We start from the raw sequence: 21,569 nt of genomic DNA, 5'->3' as shown, positions 1-21,569 counted from the left end.
TGTCTGTGAAGGAAGGCAACATTTAAGCTCAGTTCTCTCCTGCATGACAGACAAGTCCCCTGGCTATCTCTCTGAGCTCCTGTCTATTCCTCCCTGTTAACTGCTCCAGAAAGACAGGCTTATTTTGCAGTCCCTGGAGGAGGTCCAGCATCCATCTGCCTCAGGATCTTTGTAGTTACTCTGTCCTCTCTCTATAGTACTCTTGGCATGACTGTCTTCTTAACATTTACCTTAAAAGCCACCCTCTCAGAGAGGCCTCCTGTGATATTCTTAAAGTAGCAACAATCTCCCACCTGTCCCTCCCTTACTCATTTGTTTTATTATTTTAGAGATAGTTACCATTACCCAAAATATTTATGCATTTATGTACTTATGATCTACCCTCTAAATATAAACTCAACTAGACCAAGATCTCGGTGTGCTCACCGTGATGTCCTTAGGAATATGAACAGTTCTTGGCACATAGAGAGGATTCAATCATTATTTAAAGCAAAACTGAATCACTTGATTTCCAACTACATAGGTTCTGGAATTGCTCGAATTTTACAGTACCCTTGAAAATGGCTGTCATTCTATAGATCATGCACTTGGGGAAGTAAACATGCAGCTACCCTTGGGAATGGTTTGTGAGTTCTTTGGCTTTATTATTATATCACAGTAGTAGATGGGGTGGAGGTTTGTATTAAAACAATATAATTTAAGCCTGAATTATGTGTCTTCAAATCTTCAACATTTTAGAGACCTGTTCCTAAGTCCTTGAACTAATTGGCACTCATCTATTAAATGTGGTGCCACTTCATCCAGTCCCATACTGTGAGGTTGTGCTAATTACGGTCTAATTTTTAAACCCAATGTTCAAAGCAGAAACAAGAATTTTTCCTCTGGCTCCTTGTGCAGAGATCAAATAGCTCTAGGACTAAAAGAACAATAGGTCAAATGTGAAACCACACATCTGAAGTTAGAGGAAAAGGGCAGAAAAGGAGATAGCCAGATAAGAACTTTTAAGGGAAGAGATGTTCATATTGGAGAAAGATAAAAGAAACAAAAGGAGGAAAAAGGCTCCTGCTCTATAAAGTTTTCCAGAGCTCACAAAAATACGAAAAATCCACCCATGTAAATATTTAGCTAGCATATCATGATCATCTAATTGCTGACAGATAATTTGCAAAGATTGTGCACACAACATTAGATATTTACATAAAAGATAACTAATAGAAGATTAAATATTCCCAGCATAATAACAAGAAATGTAAAAATGCATGGGAAAATTATAAGAACAAATAAGAAATGTATGTTGAAAAAATAACAATACTTAATTTCAATAAATAAGGATATTGTTTGATTGTGTTGTTGAATAGAAAGATTGAATAATGCAAATATGAAAATGATTCCTAAGCTGAGTTCAAGTCAAAATCCTAATTATTCATTTTTTAGAAAATTCAAAATTATTCTGAAATTCCTCCAAATTTAGTATAAAAATGTACAGTAATTCTCTCAAATAATTTTGTGTAATTTATTCATTCCAGGGGAAAACATAGTTATGTTGGAATTTGAAAAAAAGAATTGGAAAATTTTAAAGTGGTAGAGAAGTATAAAGATTACTTGGAGTTTAACATTAAAGAATATCACAATTATGTATATAGACAATATAATTTCTTTATTTTGCTATCATTAATCTATTACATGAACAACACTGTGGTTACTAGATTCCCCCCATTATCAAGTCCCCCCCGAAACGCCATTGCAGTCACTGTCCGTCAGTGTAGTAAGGTGCTGTAGAATCACTACTTGTCTTCTCTGTGCTGTATAGCCCTCCCCGTGCACCCACCCAAATTATACATGCTAATAAGAATGTCCCCTTTCTCCCCCCCACCCCCTTATCCCTCCCTTCCCACCCATCCTACCCAGTCTTTTTCCCTTTTGTAACTGTTAGTCCATTCTCGGGTTCTGTGAGTCTGCTGCTGTTTTCTTCCTTCAGTTTTTCCTTTGTTCTTATACTCCACAGATGAGTGAAATCATTTGATATTTGTCTTTCTCCGCCTGGCTTATTTCATTGAGTATAATACCCTCTAGCTCCATCTATGTTGTTGCAAATGGTAGGATTTTGTTTTCTTCTTATGGCTGAATAATATTCCATTGTGTATATGTACCACCTCTTTATCCATTCATCTACTGATGGACACTTAGGTTGCTTCCATTTCTTGGCTACTGTAAATAGTGATGTGATAAACATAGGGGTGCATCTGTCTTTTTCTAACTGGGCTGCTGCATTCTTAGGGTAAATTCCTAGGAGTGGAATTCCTGGGTCAAATGGTATTTCTATTTTTAGCTTTTTGAGGAACCTCCGTACTGCTTTCCACAATGGTTGAACTAAATTACATTCCCACCAGCAGTGTAGGAAGGTTCCCCTTTCTCCACATTCTCGCCAGCATTTGTTTTATTTGTCTTTTGGATGGTGTCCATCGTAACTGGTGTGAGTAGACAATATAATTTAAATAATATGATACTGGCCACTGACTAGACAAGCAGATAAATATATTAGATAGAAAGCCCTAGAAATAAACCACAGAGTATGTAACTATTCAATGTATGAATGAGATGATGTTCTAAGTTAGCATTAAATACTCAAGTTACTCCATAAATGGTGTCAAAATAAGTAGCCAATTCTTTGGGTGAAGGTGTTTAACTCTATGTATCAAAATAAAATTTCAAAATGATCAAGGAATTAATAGTAAAACATGAAACCAAAAATAGAGCTAGAGTATAAGTGCTAATATATTATTTATTCTGGAGAAGGTCTTTCTATACATGACACCAAAGGGAGAAATTATAAAGGCATTGATAAATTAAAATCTTTCATCATCAAAACACAGCTAAAAGACAAAAGTTCCATTCAGAATTGACTAACATTTATTCTTTTGTAGAACTCATAAGGTTTACTCTAAAGTATTAAAATAATTCAGGAAAGTACAAATAATATAAGAAGAGTGACTTCTAAGCTTTCCTGCAGAGATTATTACATAGTGAGCATAAATTTTGGTGAATTTCATTCCAAATATTATCTTCTCTTCATTGATACTCCTAAAATTGTAAGAATATAATTTTACTTATTATGTATGTTCTGATAACCTGCTTTTCTCCAATTAGTATGTTCTGAAAATGTTTTCATTGGAAATAATATAGGTATAGGTCATCATGTTAAGTAACTGTATATTATTCCATCATACAGCTTATACTAAAATTCAATTAATCAGTCTTTTTTCCTGATTGGCATAGCATTGTTGTAATATTGTGTAATTATTTGTTGAAATCTTTCTCCCATGCAGCATAGTAAGTGCCCTGACATCAGAGATGGTCTGCCATTTTGCTTACTGTAATCCCAGGGCTCAGTTTGGGATATGGCTAAAGTGGGTTCTGTAAAAGTAGTTATTGGGTAAAAGACTGAAGTGTACTAGATACTCAAGGGTAACTCATTTTGAAAACAAAACAGATACTGTATATAGCCTGGGGGGGGGTCAGTCCCAGGATTTGTAATCCATATTTGTTAAGAATCTGAGTGGCAAAGCCAATGGATGTTACAAAATTTATGGGAACTGATTCTCATTAAACCATGTGATCATGAACCTGCCATCACTATACCTTTGATGAAATTAAGGACCATAGTAACTTGGGGAATAATATTACTAATATGGGAAATTACATATTGGTCCTTAACTGGGATCAGCCATGTTGGTAAAGGAACTTACACAAGAACTTCACATTTTTTTACAAAATCTGTTTTGAGTTCCCCAGAATGGACTAAGTAAGAAGGAGAAGGGGCTCACATTGGAGTCACTGGCTGACAAAATGACATTTCTCTATAGAAATTTCAAGGTACCCAAGCATAAATGGACAAAGATTATAGAACACAGCAACAAATAGTAGAAAAGTGATGGGCAAAGTCTGCATGAACAGTGAGAATGGAATGGTTCAATCAAGTATGATTGATTGGCAATGTCTAATTATGAGGAGAGAATCCTCATAATCATGCACTTGAGGAAGTAAACATGCAGCTATCCTTGGGAATGGTATGTGAGTTCTTTGACTATATTATTATATCACAGTAGTAGATGGGGTGGAGGTTTGTATTAAAACAATATAATTTGTTTTAATAATAGTGACTAGTTCGCCATCTGTAGAGCAGGTATTTCTTAAACTATCTGCGGAGTAGAGACCTTTTTTTTATTTCTCATTTATATCAGACTTATGTCATACAAAATACAATAAAAAATTTTTCAGCAGTATGAAATTGCTTTAAAATTTCTAAGCACTTCTCCTTGATTTTCTATACTTTCCTGTTTGAGAACCGAAGATAAACCATTCAGAACCTGGCATCAGCCTGTGGAGGGTGCTTTGTGTAGTACAGTTTTACACAGCTTTTGTAAACACATTCATTAATTTAAAATTGAAATGTCTTTTAAAAAATGTGGATCCCAAATATATCAGATATATACATAATTAGGGTTACTTGAAGAGCTCTCCACTGTGGTATATTCATCTCAAAGTAAAATGTGTGTGTGTAACATTGACCACACTGCAGAATATGGGAACTGTTTGTGCCATAAATATCAAACCTGGAAACTTTGTTGTCATTCTAAGTTTTGTACAGCAAACACTAAGTTGATATTTAATATATTTCACAGTATAGGAACTACTCTTCCGTAGACAAAAATCTCTTGACATTTTCTTCTATCTGTCCATTTTCCCCTCTATAAATAAAACTATCCTCTAAGTCCATTCTTGGGGAAAATATTATCTGGAGTTCATGTGCATCAGGAAAGAAAAGAAAGGAAGAAAAATATATCCAGGAATCCTTTCCAAAGAGCTAATTAGCTTTAAGTATTGGAAGCCAACAGGATGGCCCGCACTCACCCTAGAGGGCAGATAGGCCTTATTTCCCTGTAATACACTCACAGCCTCTCTTAATAGTTGAAGTCTAGCAGTAGAAACCCAGAGGTTGAGTTTTCAGTGCTGTTAGATTATCCCAGGGCACCATCAATTTCTGGCAGCAGTAATGCATGCAGTGGCTTTCCGGCAGGACACAGCCACAAGGTTCCTGGCAGAGCCACTAAGCAAGGTTTTTGTAAGCAGATCCGTATCACCTTTGACAGGACGAACATATGGCTTTGAATTTCTGGCCAATGCCTCCTTCATGGTTCCTGTGAGAAGAGACCCCTACACGATCTCTGGCAACACTGCCATGCAACGTAAAGGATTTAATTCCTGGAAGTACATAGCCACAATGATTTGCTACAGAACAAATTCCAAAGTTGGTTTCCTGCCAACATAAAATTCTATAGGTCATGTCAAGGCCAACGCCACAGTGAGTTAGTGAGTTTTCAGCAAGAAGATATTGAGCTGATCTTTTAATAGCCTTCATACTCACACTTTGCCCTATTCTTAAGTGTTTCCATCAACACTGAGTGCAAATGAAGTGTTTTCTACGTAAAAGAATATCACAATCGTTTATACAGAAGATCAAAGCCTAAGTGGGCTACCCTGAAAATGAACTAAGATACGATATGAAAAAGAACTTCCAACATCAGCACTCTCTGGAAGACTCATGCCAGAAGATGATCATCAAAAAACCCCAACAAAGATCCATGCACTGCTACAGCTGTAGATGCACTCATCCCACCAGTTCCTGGACTTGCCATGGGAATGAAGGAGATATTTAAGCTGGCCTGTGCATACAGTAAAACAACAAATTTGACTGGATCTATACTGTTGGAACTCAACCAAGAATAAGGAGAAGTGCAAATTGTAGCAGTCCAAAATCTTACAACTACAGACTATTTACTGTTAAAAGAACATAAGGGATGTGAACATTCCCCAGGAATGGGTTGTTTTAATTTGTCTGATTTCTCTCAGACTGTTCAAGTTCAGTTGGACAATATCCACCATATCATAGATACGTTTTCACAAATGCCTAAGGTGCCTAACTGGTTTTCTTGGTTTCACTGGAGATGGCTGGTAATTACAGATATGCTTTGGTTATGTAACTATACTCCTATTATGTTAATGTGTGTGCGCAATTTAAGTAGTAGCTTAAAACCTATACATGCTGAAGTTACTCTACAAGAAAATATGTCACAGAAGTAATCAATCTTCCCATGTTTTCTTCCGCCTGCTACTTCTATAGCTTTTCTTCTTCCTTCCTAATTACTACCCTTAAATAGAATTGGTGCCTCATATCAAATTTACCGAGTATCATAATTCTTCCAAGTGGTAAAGATACCTTAAGACAAATGCTGGGCATAGAAGCTACAGGGCATAAATATGCAAAGAAATAAAAAGCTAACCATTTCAAACGATAAGGCTTCTCTCTCACTTACCAATTCTACATTTCCCTGTATGGCCCCGGAAGATGACTGGTTAGCCAGAGACGGGTAAGATTCCTCAAGGGAGGAACAACCTAAGACAGGCACAGTCGCAGGGGGGTCATCAGGTAAGAAATTGGGGATCAACAGAGGTGAGGCTTAGAACCTCACCCCCCCTGTTCTGAGAGAAATCTTCTGCATACGTGGATGTTTTATTGCCCTTGTCTAGCTTGGATTAACACATAGTCTACAGGCACACACCTGATCATCTACATTTGCTCTCTTACAACACTAAACTATGTTTTCTACCTTTATCTTGTATCTATCTACCACTTCAGCATTTTATTAAAAATAATAATAATAAAGAGAGAAATGTGGTATCTACATATAAATCAAGTATAAAACCAAACGAGTATTCATATTTGAACTGACTGTTTATAGTTCATAATGCATGAGCAAAACTGAAAGTTTCTGTGATGACTGCCCTTGTACTGTTCACTATGTAACTTATTCACTATGTAAGAATTTGTTCTCCATGTAAGAACTTGCTTGTTGTGCCTCAGAAGATTGGAGACTGACGAAAATTAGGTTTGGGTTGGATTAATGATTGTGCATTGAGCATTGACTCCCCTATACAGAATTTTATTGTTGTTAACAACCATTTGATCAATAAATATGAGAGAAGCCCTCACAAAAAAAAAAAAAAAAAGTACAGACTTCCAATGGTAAAATAAATAAGTAACCGGGATGTAATGTATAGCATAAGGAATATAGTCAAGATATTGTAACAGCTTGGTAGGGTGATAGCTGGAACCTAGAATTGTCATGTATATAAATGTTTTATCACTGTGTTGTACACCTGAAACTAATGTAATGTAATACTGTGTGTCAACTACCCTTCAATAAAAAATAATTATCTACAAAAAAAAAAGTATATCACAATCGTGTGATGTGTTTTGTGCATGCACATATGTGAGCATTTAACAGCACCTCTCACTTGTCCATCTAATGTAATGAATCACAAGTAGTTCAAAATTTCACTTTAATTTGCAAAAGCCAATGCACATTACTGGCATCAATGAGTATGGAAAGAACAATACATCCCAGAGTTCAAAATGCGATTTAATTCTTTCACCTTTTTATTCTGACCACAGATTAATTCAGCAGCAAATTGACTGCAGATATCTGAAGAGAAGAAGCTCTGGCTTTTAAAAGGTGATTAAAGTTCAAGGTGAAGGGCAGGAGGTAATATATCCCTCACTGGCGATGATGCATCATTGCATTTTCCTAAACCAGCACTATGTACAATGCATGTATTTACTACACTGCTCTAATACTGCTTTTGTTAGGAATGTTAGATAGAAAGACAGACGTGAGCAGCCCGAAAAGGGGAAGATAAGACTCAAGGAAGAAGCTGCCCAAACCTGGCCCAGGTTGGGGGTCCCAGGTGGAGACCACAAAGGCTTTGCAGGGAGGTAACTTCCTCCCCAACCAGATCCTGACTGAGGGATCTAAGAAGAACCCACACCACCCCTCGGCATGTGGAAAGGACGTGCTCCCTAAGAGGGACAGCTCTGTGAATGGACCTATAAATCAAATAACCCCACCTGTCAGTCAAAGAGGCACCTCCTAACCAGGATGCAGCACACAGGCCTCCTGCCTAGCAGATTGGAGGCCTTTGTCTACCTGGACGCTGGCCCGTACCTCCCTTGGGGTGTATTCAAATAGAACTTTCCCTCTGCCTCGCTACTGTTGTCTCTGTCTTCCAGTTCTCTATTGCAGCGGGGACCAAGGACTGAGAAAAACTCACCCCTTAGCACTTCCATGCCACCAAACTCGACAATGTCACATCACATTGTCCTAATATTTCTGTCATAATGGGGTTTCTCTGCTCAGGGTGACCTCAATACATACTGATTCAGATAAGAGATATCTCAAATTAAAGATCACAGAATCACTAAATTTTATTTGATTTATATAAAATACTCAGCTGACCAAAAAGCAAGCATTCAGCTTAAAATAAAACAAAATGCTTTTTAAAGATGGTTATTATTCAACAAAAGTAAAAAAATCATTCAAGATCACTCCCTGCCTGTTTCTTGGTGCCTCTGGAATCTCATTATAGCAATTAATTCAATGTAGCTTTTTTAATTTGTTAATTTTTATCCTTATAAAAATACTGTCCTCAAACTGAAGGCTATTCACACTTGAATAACCCTTAAGATATATGCAGATTCATATATAAAATGATTCAGTGAAAAAATGTCTCTGTGAAATGCAGAACTACAGAATTTACTGGCAAATGAAGATTATGTGTGTGAGGCTTGTTTCCTTTTGTTCATTTTGGCATGCCTAAGAGATAGAAAGTAAAGTAAAGCTTAGAAACAATCAGAAAGAACATTTTCTGAGTGGCCTTTGGGACTAGAGCACTGTGTTGATGGATATACTTAGCTGTAATTCCAAATCAGCTCTTACCTCCAAATCCCTTCTCCAAAGCCTGAAAAAGGGCCCTTAAGCTGGTTTCTGTCTTTCTTTTTCTTCAATAGCTGCAAAGGCATCCTCAAGTAGGTGAAACTTGTTTTTCTCCCATAATCATTTAATAATTTTAGAATTGTCTTACTCTATCTGTTGCAAAGTTTAAGAAGTGATTGTCATGGACTTTCAATATTTCATCCATTTACTTGTTCAATCAACAAATAATGATTGAATAGCAAATATGTGCCAGTTACTGAAATACAATGTTTGGGTGTGGAACCCTTATATGGTTCAAAAACTCTGAACCTCCTCCTTGAACCATAATAAGGGAAGCCTTGTCAATTATATTATTTTTGTCTCCTAAAAGAAATAAGTCAAAGAAAAGGAATGGAAATATAAAACTTACAGTTCAATGAAGTTGAAAGATCTCAAAATATTCAAGGGAACCATGGCTTAATTTGAAAAACAGCATGTCATACTACTCTACTAAATGCATGAATAATGTAATTTAGTGCAAATAAAATACAGGAATGAGACACCAGGAAAAAACAACAACTTTTAACTCACCAACATTTTGTTTTGCAATTTTGTGTTAATGCAGGACCATCTCACACTGATGCCGGGGTTCTTGTTTGTGGAGCTGAAGAATGAGCTTCACAAACAGTCAGATTAGGAGAGCAAGGTACAGGCTTTTATTTAGAAATAAAGTGAGAGAATGGAACTCCTGGCTCACACCAGGAGGGGACAAGAGAGCGCTTAGTGGTGTGTTGTCTAGGGAGTTTTATAGGCAGTTGAGGATTTTTCGAGAACATGAAAACACTTAGGGGTGTGGACTTGCATCACCTGCCCTGTCCTCAAGGTGGGCTGAGTCATAGTCTGATTGCTGGGGCTGACAGCGGAGTCACAGGTTATGCTGATACCCTTGCAGAACACTCAAAATATTCCAGGCCAAGTTGCTCTTGGCCTTTTGACCTTTAACTGATCTCACTGAAGATGTCTATATTTTTAGGTATCTTTCTCTAGAGAATTAGTGTGACCTTGACTTTGCATAATGCTTAACAGAGTTTCAATGGGGACTTCTTTGCCCATTGTTTCATTGCTCTGACTTTAAATATTCCACCTTGCTGTTCTCTGGAGGCCCTCACCCTACTCTGACTACACTCACCGTCCCTGTCTCAACAGTACCTCACTAAGTGCCAATGTTTCGAGCCAACGAGTTTGAGCATCATTGATTTGGCTGGTCCTAACAACTTGGTTCAAACCCAAGAGACAGGTAGAACACAGGGGAGAAATAAATTTGGCTTGGTAGAATCAGTGAGAATGACGCCAGCTCTCAGCTAATTGGAAAAGACTGTTGGTCTTTGGCTTTTCTTTGACTCTTTATGTTGTGACATGGGAACCTGAGTTTCATGGCTGGTAATTATAGCAGAAGTAGGTCAGTAAGGGGCAGGTTCATCCTGAGATATCAACAGAGATGTCTGGCTCTCTCCCAGCTTGGGCAGGGCGACAGGAAGGGACCACCAGGTGAACTGCTCAGCGTTCACTGAACTACTCCGAGAGCGATGGATATATTCCTAAGCAAGAACAGTGACTGAGCTTTTGGGTTTCAAATGGAAATATGCCCCCCTTGTCCCCTGAGAAAAGGCCATTACTGCCTTTTTGAAAGCACTTATTAGGCACTAAAGAAAATTTTCTGATAACATTATGCTATATAAGGAACAAGGAAAGGTTCCTTGAAAGTTAAATAAACAACCCAAGAATGCAGATCACCTGGCAGATGCAAATTGGGAGAGCAGGTTGGTCTTCTGGACAGTCAGCTGCTCCCCGGCCCCCACCGCTCGACTCTCCCTGAGCTTGTGGTTCCACCTTCCCAGTAAAATTGAATGACCAAGGCACCATTTTCCCAGTCATTTGAGAGCACAGATCTTGCAAACTACGTTTTTCATATCCATGCCCACAAACCTCCCAGGCTGCCTTTATATGAGGTCAGCAATATAAGATTTCATCGTGAAGTACCGAGTTCTTAAACCCATGATGCCTACTCTCGTTTTTCCATGATTCAAAAGAGTAACAGTCATAGGAGAAGAAAACATAACAAATATACTAATTAAGGCATTTTTCCTCCCAAGGAAAATAATTTTAGATCAACTGTTTAGCCTTCATTAAAGCCATTATCATTTTATGGACTAAAAAATACATTTGAGTTTCCAAATGCTGTGTTCACAGCTGGATTGCCTCCTACTCCACATTTTATCAAACTATGGTATAATCAGGGTACAGGTTAAGGTAACACATTATTAGGTCGCCCAAGAGAAGTGTAAATAAACTCCGCCTTGTGAATCGGATAATTATGTTTTGTGCCACATCGTTAGCTATAGAAAGTCTTTACACTTGAATGTATTTTTGACCCCAAAATTCAAGCCTATCATTTATAAAAAGCACAATAGCATTATTCAAAGACATGTTATAAGTGAGCTATGAAAGAAGGATTTCTTCAATTCTTCTCAAATTTAAAATTAGTTCCTGACTATAAATCTATTAACTGTTCATTGTTGAAAATTTAGGAAGATATTAAAAACCACAAAGAAAAAATAAAAATTGCTTGAATCCCTCAAGCCAGAGATAACTACTATTAATATTTGACATAGTCAGTCTTTAAACATATATATATATGAAAAAATATAATGTGAAAATATACTTATATGTTCACAAAATAGAAGCAGTAGTATACTACTCATTTATGGCCTAAAATTATTTTCTTAATAAGCTAGGAGCAGATCTCTATGTTATGGAAGTATTTTTTTAAAGTTATATTTATGGGTATAAAAACTCATAATGTACCAACACTTGTTAGTCTATACTCTATTACCAATTATTTTTTCAAGTTTTTAAACTATTATAAACAATCCCAGCAGGAATATACTTATAGCAAAAACAATGATATCAGCCTCTGTGATGGTTTACTAAGAGTGAATTAATACAAAGAGTCAAAGAATACATATTATTAAATTCTTTTTCCTAAAAAAATTATACCAACTTAATACCTAGCAGCAGTGAGAAAAAACTGTTTATCTCTTTCATTGTCAAGAGTGGTTATTATCAAGATTTTTGAACTTGCCAATTTAATAGATTAAAGATTTTATCTCATTTTTATTTAACTCAAGGTCTTTGATTACTACTTACATGGACAAATTTTCAGTAAAGTCATTGGTCATTTGTATATTCTACTTTTTTATTGGATTCATTAATTCATTCATTCTTAAGTACCTTCTGTGCTACAGGCAGCATCATTCCAATTGCTGGGAATACAGTGCTGAGCACTACAGACCCCAGCTCTTAGGCGATGCACCTGCTTTTGAAGGGAGTCAGACAGGCAGAACCTAGGAAATAAACAAATTAATTTTCAGACTGTGTATTAGCTCCTTGGGCTGCTGTAACAAATTACCTCAAACTGGGCGCTCAAACAACAGGAACTCACTCTGTTACAGTTCGAAAGGCTGGAACCTGGAGCGCAAGGTGTCTGCAGGCTCCTGCTTCCTGTAAGACTCTCAAGGGGAGAGCCTTCCTTTCCTAGTCCGGCTTCTAGTGGCCCCAGGCCTTCCTTGATTTATGGCCTCATTACTCTGATCTTTTCCTCCATCTTCTTCTTCCTGTGTGTATCCTCTACATCTCTTTGTCCAAATCTCTCTCTCTTTTCTCACAAAGACATCAGTCATTGGATTTTAGAGCTCACCGTGATTCAGTGTGGCCGCATCTTAATTTGATTATATCTGCAAAGAACTTATTGCCAGAAAACATTGTATTCATGGGCTCTGGGGCTTAGGACTTGAACCCCTCTTTTTACTAATATAGGACTACCTATCTATGTACTTAGCTTTGCATTTATTTATATAACTAGGTATCCATTGTTTTGTTTTATGAACTCTGTCTTGCCTGTGTGATCAGGAAAACAAAAAGAAAAAACTCACCTTCAGAGTTTAACACTGTGGCTTGTCGTTTTATGATTTCTTCTTGCTCCTGTTTTGTGTGTGTGTATTTCATTTATTTTACACATACTGCTTTCATCCATCTGGAAAATATTTTTGAACTAAAACTCATTTTGGTTTTTCTCACCATTTCATCAGAACAAAGTGGTGTCATGATGAAGGCCTCTCTGTCCATTGGCCCTAAACTCTGCACAGAACTGCAACCCCAAACTTCAATCCTCAGTGGCAACAATGATTTCCTTTACCAGGGTCTGGTATGTCCTTGTTTTAGTCAGTGTGGGCTGCTGTAACAAAAATACTACAGCCCTGATGGCTTAAACATTTATTTCTCCCCATTCTGGAGGCTGGGAAGTCCAAGATCAAGGTACTAGCACAGCTGGTGCTCATCGATAGTCTTTTTGCTGGTTTGAAGATGGCTATCTTTTCTTTGTTACCTTATATAGCACAGCTAGAGAGAAGCAGCTCTGGTGTATCTTCTTCTGAGAGCACTAATCCCATCACGAGGGCTCTACCCGCATGGCCTCATCTAAAACGAATTACTTCCCAAAGGCTCCCTCACTAAATGCTATCACATCGGGGATTAGGGTTTCAATAGGGGAGTTTGGAGGAACGCAAACATTCAGTCCATAGCAAATCTCTAGTTCTTGACGTTTCAAATTACAGAGCATTAATGTGGCTTTGCAAGAATCATCTCCACTAGCTTTCTGCAATGCCACATTTCTTTACAGGGGAAAGTTGCTGGGAGTCTGCTTTTGGTATTCTCTTTTGTTTGTTTTTATTTTGTCCCAAGTCTATCCTCTGTAACAGGTTTGCTCTAATCTAATCACTTTTTACCTGAATTCCAAAAATGACTCAGGACCTCCCCTGCTTTTCCCTGTGGTCATTTCAGTAAGATTTAAGGAAAAAAGGGTGGAAGTTGTGTTCTTGTGCTGATATTATTAGATGTTTAAAATTTGAAATATTCTAATATGTGGACACATAAAACATAGTTTCTAATGAACTTCTGATTTGTCATCAGAATGACAATTTTATGTAATTTTCTCTTCATTTTCAGAGTTAAAGTTTTACCATAGATGCCACTGGCTTTAGTAAAGGGTCTTACTGTTTTCTGAGCCCATCATTTACTATATTTGCAAGAGTGTCAGATCTCCTAGTTGTTAGGTCTTGGTCAGATTGCTAGACCTTCTAACAGGATCGAATATCAGATAATATCAGAAAGAAGGACCAATGAAATTGAAGTTTTTAATTGGTTTGGTGACTGAATTGCCAGAAAATTATTGTTAAAAATCTGGATGCTGTAAGTTATATACAATAACTGACAAAATTTAAATTGTACACACAGAATAAGGAGACAGATAATGTTGGGTCAATAAGAACACCAAGAATCACAGATCTTTAAGACAGAAAATGGGATAGTCTCTTCAGATACTTGATTCTTCACCACTTATATATGACAAGCTATATCTCAATTTGGTAGGTTTCATGCACTGTATCAACTCCAAGCCCCAAAGAAAAAAGGAAGATGTGATTCTTGGCATAAAATGCAATACAGAAATCATACAGAGAAACAAGAAAAGCCTACTGGTTTTCTCACATAGAAGCAGCTCTGTTCAAGCAACTATATCAGATCCGTTTATATAATTGTAAATATGGATGGTTCACTTTAAGTTAGAGATTCTGAAAACTATGCTCAGAATTTTGTAGGAGCTCAATTATTTATTCTATGCTGTTTTGATTCTATTTTCCCTCTAAATAGTGACTGTATATACAAATTCCTCAAAACATGATAAGTAAAATTAAAATCACCCTATTATAACCACCAATGTGAACAGGGAGGTTAAAATGAATTGTTTTTGTATGGGCTACCCCTATTCTTTTTCTTGATTATGACACTTTAGGAGCTGGAATCTTTTTTTTTATTTTTATCCCTTATCTTTTTTTTTCCCTCCTCCTATGCCATCTGGGTAGGCAAACCCAATTAGCACATGTTGAAAGCTAGCAACACCTTTTCCAACATTTCAAAGTTTTGGCAAGCTTTAAAAGTTAACTGTGTCTCATAAAAGCTCATTTGGCACGTTACAAGGGTTTGCAGTATGAATTTATCATATGGAATGATCATTTTCCAAGTGCATTGAGAACATACAGCACAATTGGACTTGGAAAGATCAGTTGATCAGTTGAAACAAACTTCATCATTGTAGTTTTAGGATCAATCCACTCAATCTACTTAATGGAGCTCTTCACCTTCTTTACTTATAAAAGAGAAAGGAGTATGGGCCAGAAAGGCTCTGGCCTTGTGGTGAGACAGTCTTATTTCTGGCACTATATCAACTCACTAAGGGAATCTTGGAAAGGATGGATATGAAGGTTCCAGATTTGCACTACAGATTTTATGAAATCCCCCAATTCTTATATCTTTCTCATTATGCTAATAGTTTGCTAGGCTGTTCAGAGCTCAGCAATCACTACTTTCCTCAATAAATATGTACCTGAAACTGGCTGTAAATTGCCCACCAGCTTCTCTCTTCTACTTCAGAAACATGCATTAGAGAAATTCTCTTGTGTATTATGCTTGTCTGAGGTGGTGTGTATGCTATATCGCCTTGTGTACCACCTGTTCCAAACTCCTTTAAGGGTGCCTTCATTTACTGAAGAGGCTGGACACCAAAATATCGCATTTCCCAGACTTCCTTGCATCTGAACTTCCAGATGTAATTTAGGACCCACCATTTAGATACACTTGCTTGAGCGTTCAGTCTGTAATTAAGTTAAGTAGAGAGATAGGCAATAACCCTTGAAACACACATTTCACTGGTGCATCACGCCACTGGAACAGGGCTCCGGGGCCAACAGTTCTGACGGCAGCACCCTATTCCCAGATCCGGAATCAAGCAGCTGAGTCAACAGCTTGCTTTAAGATTCTGCATTGTGGCAAAACTGGCATTTCTTTTGGTGGGCCAGTTCTATGGATTTTCTATGTGGGGTCCTTCTATGAATCTCCACCCAGACCCTGCATTGGCAGCCCTTCCAGTGATATGTATGAGCTTCTATTCCCAAGATTAAGTACCTTCATGTTTAAAAGAACTAGTGAACTGAGTTCTCACAGTCATACTGTACTGTTTTGAGATTAGCATGTCCTTGATAGAAAACTACATTTATGAAATGATTTTAGCTATACCACACCTTCTCTTTTATCTCCTTCTTGCTCATAGAGATGAGAACATGAAGACTTGTTTTGGAATTAAAAATATCACAGCAGTTCAAGATGGTTTATTCTATAACTCTGGGCAACAGAGCATGTCAGTCTAAAACTATTTTTTTAGGCTCCTATTAGCATAAAGAACCATATTAAGAGCATGCAACACACACCTCCATGCTTGCGCCCCCACACTGTAGCTGCTCAATCCACACATCTGTTTGGATGCTCCATTGTCAATCAGCTTCCTCCTCCAAATCTAAATCCAAAAGCTTGCTAATAAAAACAAAAGCACAACTGACTCTGACACTAATATGTATTATCATTTCTTTATGTCATATGTTATTCTTACTTTAAAATCATTCCTAATAACAAAAAAGACTGTCTTATTCTTCTCTCACAACTATATTTCATCAAGAGAAACATGGTACATTGGGGCCAAACAGGTCCTACTCTGCTGCATTCCAGTTCTCTGTAAAAGCCTTTCACTGTCCTTAGTCTCCTCTTCTGAATAATAGGCACATTAATGTGCCTACTCTGTAATGTTGGGAGACAATTCAGTGAGCACATTCATTCATCAGTGGTGAGTGGCATGATAGGTGCTCAAATATTGTGGCTTCCTGTCTGCTGTCATCATTCTTATTCCAGCCACTGACTTCATATCATGTATTTCAATGACCTCTGAATGGTTCTGGCTGGGGCAGAAGATATTTGGATAGAGAGACCATCCTTGAAGAAGCCTCTAGGTGGGAAGGGCAAGGTGTCTACAGGAAAACATGTGGTTGTAGGTTTGCTCCATAGGCTCCTCCCATATTCCATCAAAGTGGCTTTAAGCCATTACTGATAAGACAAACCACGGGCAACAACCTCTTCCCGTTCAAAGATTTGTAATCTTTAACTCTTATGGAACCATTACATTTTTCACATTTATATGTTTTCCTAATTACATATAAGGTGGGCGGGGACCTTCTGCCATTCCTTGCTGCATACCACACTATAGATATCCGTTAAAAAGCCTTACTGACCTAACCTGACATCTAGAGTTTTAGAATAAGCCACATGCTTGAATCACTGTAATATTTCTAAATTCCAAAATTAATCCCTCCTATCTAATCTCTGTCTTTCTGTCTTTTTATTTATTTTATTCTTTGGTATACTCTTCAAATATAACATTTTTTTTTACACAAATAGGTAACATGTTATTCAAACCTCTTGCTACCAGAAGTGAAATCTGTCCAGTCTTAGAAAAAGAGCTGTTTCTTTAGTTGCACTCAGTCTCAAAAATTCTGATTTCCTGGTGCTAAAAGGCCAGTCTTAGAATTACCACCTTGCCAGAGGCAACCAAAGGCAACAGTGAGGGTAATCAGCTTATAACTAGAACACATCAGACTGTCCCAAAGTTATCTTTTAAGTTTGACACATCTCAAATGTCTCAATAAAAAGTATTTCTGAAGCTTAAATGAGAAGAAGATTCTTAAAAGCACAAAGCTAGCAATAGAGAAAATTTTGTGTTGTACTTTAAATTAGAACTAATGATGTTCCAGTATTGTTTAGGCAAATACCATGTCTCATTTGCTTAGTGTGTTTTATAAGGTTATTCATACAGTATTTACTGTTAGAGCTCAATAAAATACTAAGTGTCATATATTAGCTCCATTGCTGTGAAGAGCCACATACAGAGGCAACTTTGATGTGTAAAAGTTGCCTAAATATTTAGCTGGAATTAGCCATCTGTTGGCTGAAATGATGATGTACCAATTCCACCAGTGGCTTAAGTAGTTAAGTAGTTAAGTAATTAAGCATGTCAACAGGACTATCAACTTATAAGGAGTCCTTGTTTTCTCAAACATCTTGAAAATACTTACGTAATGTGGACCCTGTTCAAGAAGCTCATTCCTACACGGAAAAGAAGAAAGCCAAAATCTGAGTGCCCAAACTGAATGAAAATGTGTTCATTCCTCCCACTTCATGGAGGTGTCAAAAAAGACTGTCAGTTTCATAATTTTGCCTCTTGAGCAGATGGGTGGTTAAGGCATTCTATGACATTTGAGAGGAAAATAATTTTAAAATCCTAAAAATAATAATAAAGGAACTTCTAAATAAAGTGCATGCTCCAACACACAAGTAAAATATCTTACAGTAGGGATTTCTTTTTAAAATGACTAGAGACCCATTTGTTAGCTAGACCTTTCTTGTTTACAGTACACACACCATCAGGTTTTACAGCAGGTCATAACAAAAGATGACCCTGCAGAATGTTCCAGAATAGCTACATAAGTTGTAGCCAATGAATTTATGTAGTATGAATCCACAGTTTGCTCCCACATTGAATCAACCACAGAAAACAGCTGATGCAGTGAAAAGGTTAAAATTACATTATGAAGCAAGGTTGGGGGAGGTGTAGTTAATTCCTAGCTTTTGTTCCATTCATTCAAAAAGGGCAAATAAAAACATAACACAGGGAGGAAACTCACAACTCATATTTTTACCAGCACCTGAAGGCTACCTGGCTCCCTGAGCTGCCTTTTGATAGAGGATAAAGATTTCCATTCCTTGAATCATCACGCCCATTCAGAGCGCTGTATTTTCCTAACAGTCTTTCTTTGGGTCCACTGGGTAGATAAACACTGCAGCTTAAGGTGTGAACAGTCTATCTAAAAAAGCATGAAAAAGAATATTTACAAGACATTTGTTTCTTCTATCTTTGGTGTCAGATTCAGAAAACCAAGGGCAAAAGAAAAACTCAAAAAGATTTCAAAGCCCACATCAAATTCTGGTTGATGTAACAACAAAGTTCTATAACTACCAGGACTGTTCTAATCAGCAGGTGGCCTTCAGTTTTTAAATGTACTACATATTAATTACACCAGTAATAATGTTCTAAAAAAGAAAATAAAGATAAGGAAAAAAACAAGGATAAAATTAAAATTTCCCTGAAGTCCATTACCTAGTGGTCAGGACTATAATAAACATTTGGCACTAGCCTTCGTGGTGTTTTTCTATACACACATAGTGATATTTGCAAAACTAAGATCATTTTTTACATACTCTTGTGGGCTGGTTTTCCATGTATATTTCTTGACAACTTTCACTGTCATTAGACTTATAATTTTAATGGCTATTAATGCTCATGTGTATATGTAGTAGCATAATATAGATACATAGTTCCTACCACATTATATATGCTGTTAAAAGATAAACTGAGGCATATTACAATTTTTAAGCATTTATTTGAGCATACATTGATTCAGATCAGGCAGTGCCAAACTCGAAGTGGTTAGGAGCCAGGGGAAAGACATAGAGAAAGTGAGGAAATAAAGGAAATTACTTGATTGTTACAGCTTAAAGCCAATTGGCTGTTGTGATTGGTTGTCTTTAGCTTTTTGATTTTGTAAGTTTGAGGGACTTGTAGCAAAAAAAGCCTCAGGCTTTGGTTTGCTCACATAGGCTACTTTGGCACAAGAGCCACCTCAGTCTAATGGCCATCTTATTTAGTTAAAATGACAATGCATATAATGTATGTTCCTACTACATTCCAGACAGTATTAGTATTTCACTTGGGTTGTTTCTAATGTTTTGATTTAAATACTGCTCTGATGAATTTTCTTGTATATACAGCATTTTAAATAAGCTAGCTAACTATTTGAAATTGTTTCCTTAAAATTCTTAGAAGTAGAGTTGCCTGGTCAAAAAGGATTTAGGTGCACATTTTTAAAGGTTTTGATATATATTACCAAGTTTTCTTCCAGAAAAGCTTTACCTAATTTAAGTTACCACTAGCAATTATTAGAATGTTCAGTTCTTTTCAAATTGTCAAACCTCAGCTTCATCTTTTCTAATCTTTCCTAATTATATAGGGGAAATGTCATTCATCAGTTTTTCTCTAATTTACACTATTTAGTTATCAGTGAAGCCAAACAACTGTTAATCATTTTGTTGGCAATTTCTACTTCTTGTTTCACGAATCCTTGTTCAAGGCTTTCTTAGCCAGGGTTTAGTTGCACATAACAGAAACCACTACATCTCTTTTGAGCAATAGGAATTAGAAACTACATGCTTAAAACCCAGAAACACAAACTAAAGGCTGAACGTGTATAACAGAGTAGATGCCAGTGATGACCCACCAGGTTCCCCTTACCAGCCAAGCCACCATCCTCAGCTGCTTTGAGAATTCACTCACAGCTGCCCACTCCTCCCTAGAATTTTCTTTGACTGAGTGGAAACTGCTTCTCCCTGGAGGTTAGGCCCCCTCCTCCCCAGAAGAAGCTCGTCAATAAATGACTAACATAAGGTACAAAAAGACAGATCCCTTACCTCAAGGTGGTACAATTGGTGATCCTGAGTTACCTCCAGAGTTACCACTCCCCTCAGATACTGGCCACATTCTTGCTTAGTCTCTCCATATCCCATTCTGCTTCCCCAAGTCCTCTTTTCCTAAGAGCATTCCATCAACAAACCCCTCACACAAAAATCCCCATCTTGCTTCTGCTCAGAGGGATACTGCTGAACATAATGACTATGAGGCCAATACAGCAAAACTGGCCCACCTTGGAGACTTGGGAGTCAGGAGGGCTGCTTCCCCAGTGCTGCTCAAGTTCCAATACATGTGAGCCTAAGAGATGCCCCAGGTGCTTCACCTTAACGTCTGTAAGCTGTGCAGCACCCACAGTGCCACCAGTACTGCTGCCACCACAGAAACAACCCACACAGCTGAACTTGCCTGCAGAACCAGCAAGAACAGCAAAACATGGCCTCCACCTCACTGGTTCACTGGTCGCATTTACGTTTTCAAAACATTCCATAACTTCTTCATGGGAGCTTGAACCCAAGTCTTGAGGGAGTCTGACCAAGGTGGTCTCCGGCTTCCCAGTTCCTCTCAGACTGGAAGCCTGTCTGCAGGGCTTTGGAAGGATTTGAGCGGCCAGGGGGCCATTTTCACCACAAGGACCTTTGCTCATTTTCTGTGATGGACTCCTTTCCTCCCACACCATCCCTATAATTCTCAGCTTGCCATTTGTGTCTTAATATTGCTTATGATCATTTTTAACATTCAGGATACATTTTTTTAATTGCCTTTTTTTGTATAGTTTCTTTTAGTTACCCTTTGAATGGCTTTCCCTATGAGGGTTATAAACAAAAATATTTCCCATATTCTAATCTAGTCCTTCCATGGTTTTATTATGTACATTTAACTATTTGAAATTAGATTGGCATATGTAGTGAGTTGAAGACCCTATTTAATATTTTCTTCCAGTGTAGGAATAATTAATTCTTTAATTTCTAACTTGAATCAATACTTTCTGATGCTTTAAGATTTGCACTCAGCTTCCTTGCTTCCCCATCTGCCTGGCACCAGTGCTGCTTGGTTTAAATTGCTGTTGCTGTAGGATACACTGGAACAGCTGATAAAATAAAGCAACCTCGGTCACTCTTCCCAGTTCACTCCCGCATTCCTCAAGATGAACTCATGAATCACTTCATCATGTCCTAGAACGAATCATCTGGGCGTTTCAAGTGCAATTGCATTAAAAGTATAACTAGAAGTGGTAACAC

Source organism: Manis pentadactyla, chromosome 2 (genome assembly GCF_030020395.1).
Source record: "Manis pentadactyla isolate mManPen7 chromosome 2, mManPen7.hap1, whole genome shotgun sequence".
Taxonomy (NCBI): domain Eukaryota; kingdom Metazoa; phylum Chordata; class Mammalia; order Pholidota; family Manidae; genus Manis; species Manis pentadactyla.
Note: the sequence above shows the minus strand (reverse complement) of the source record.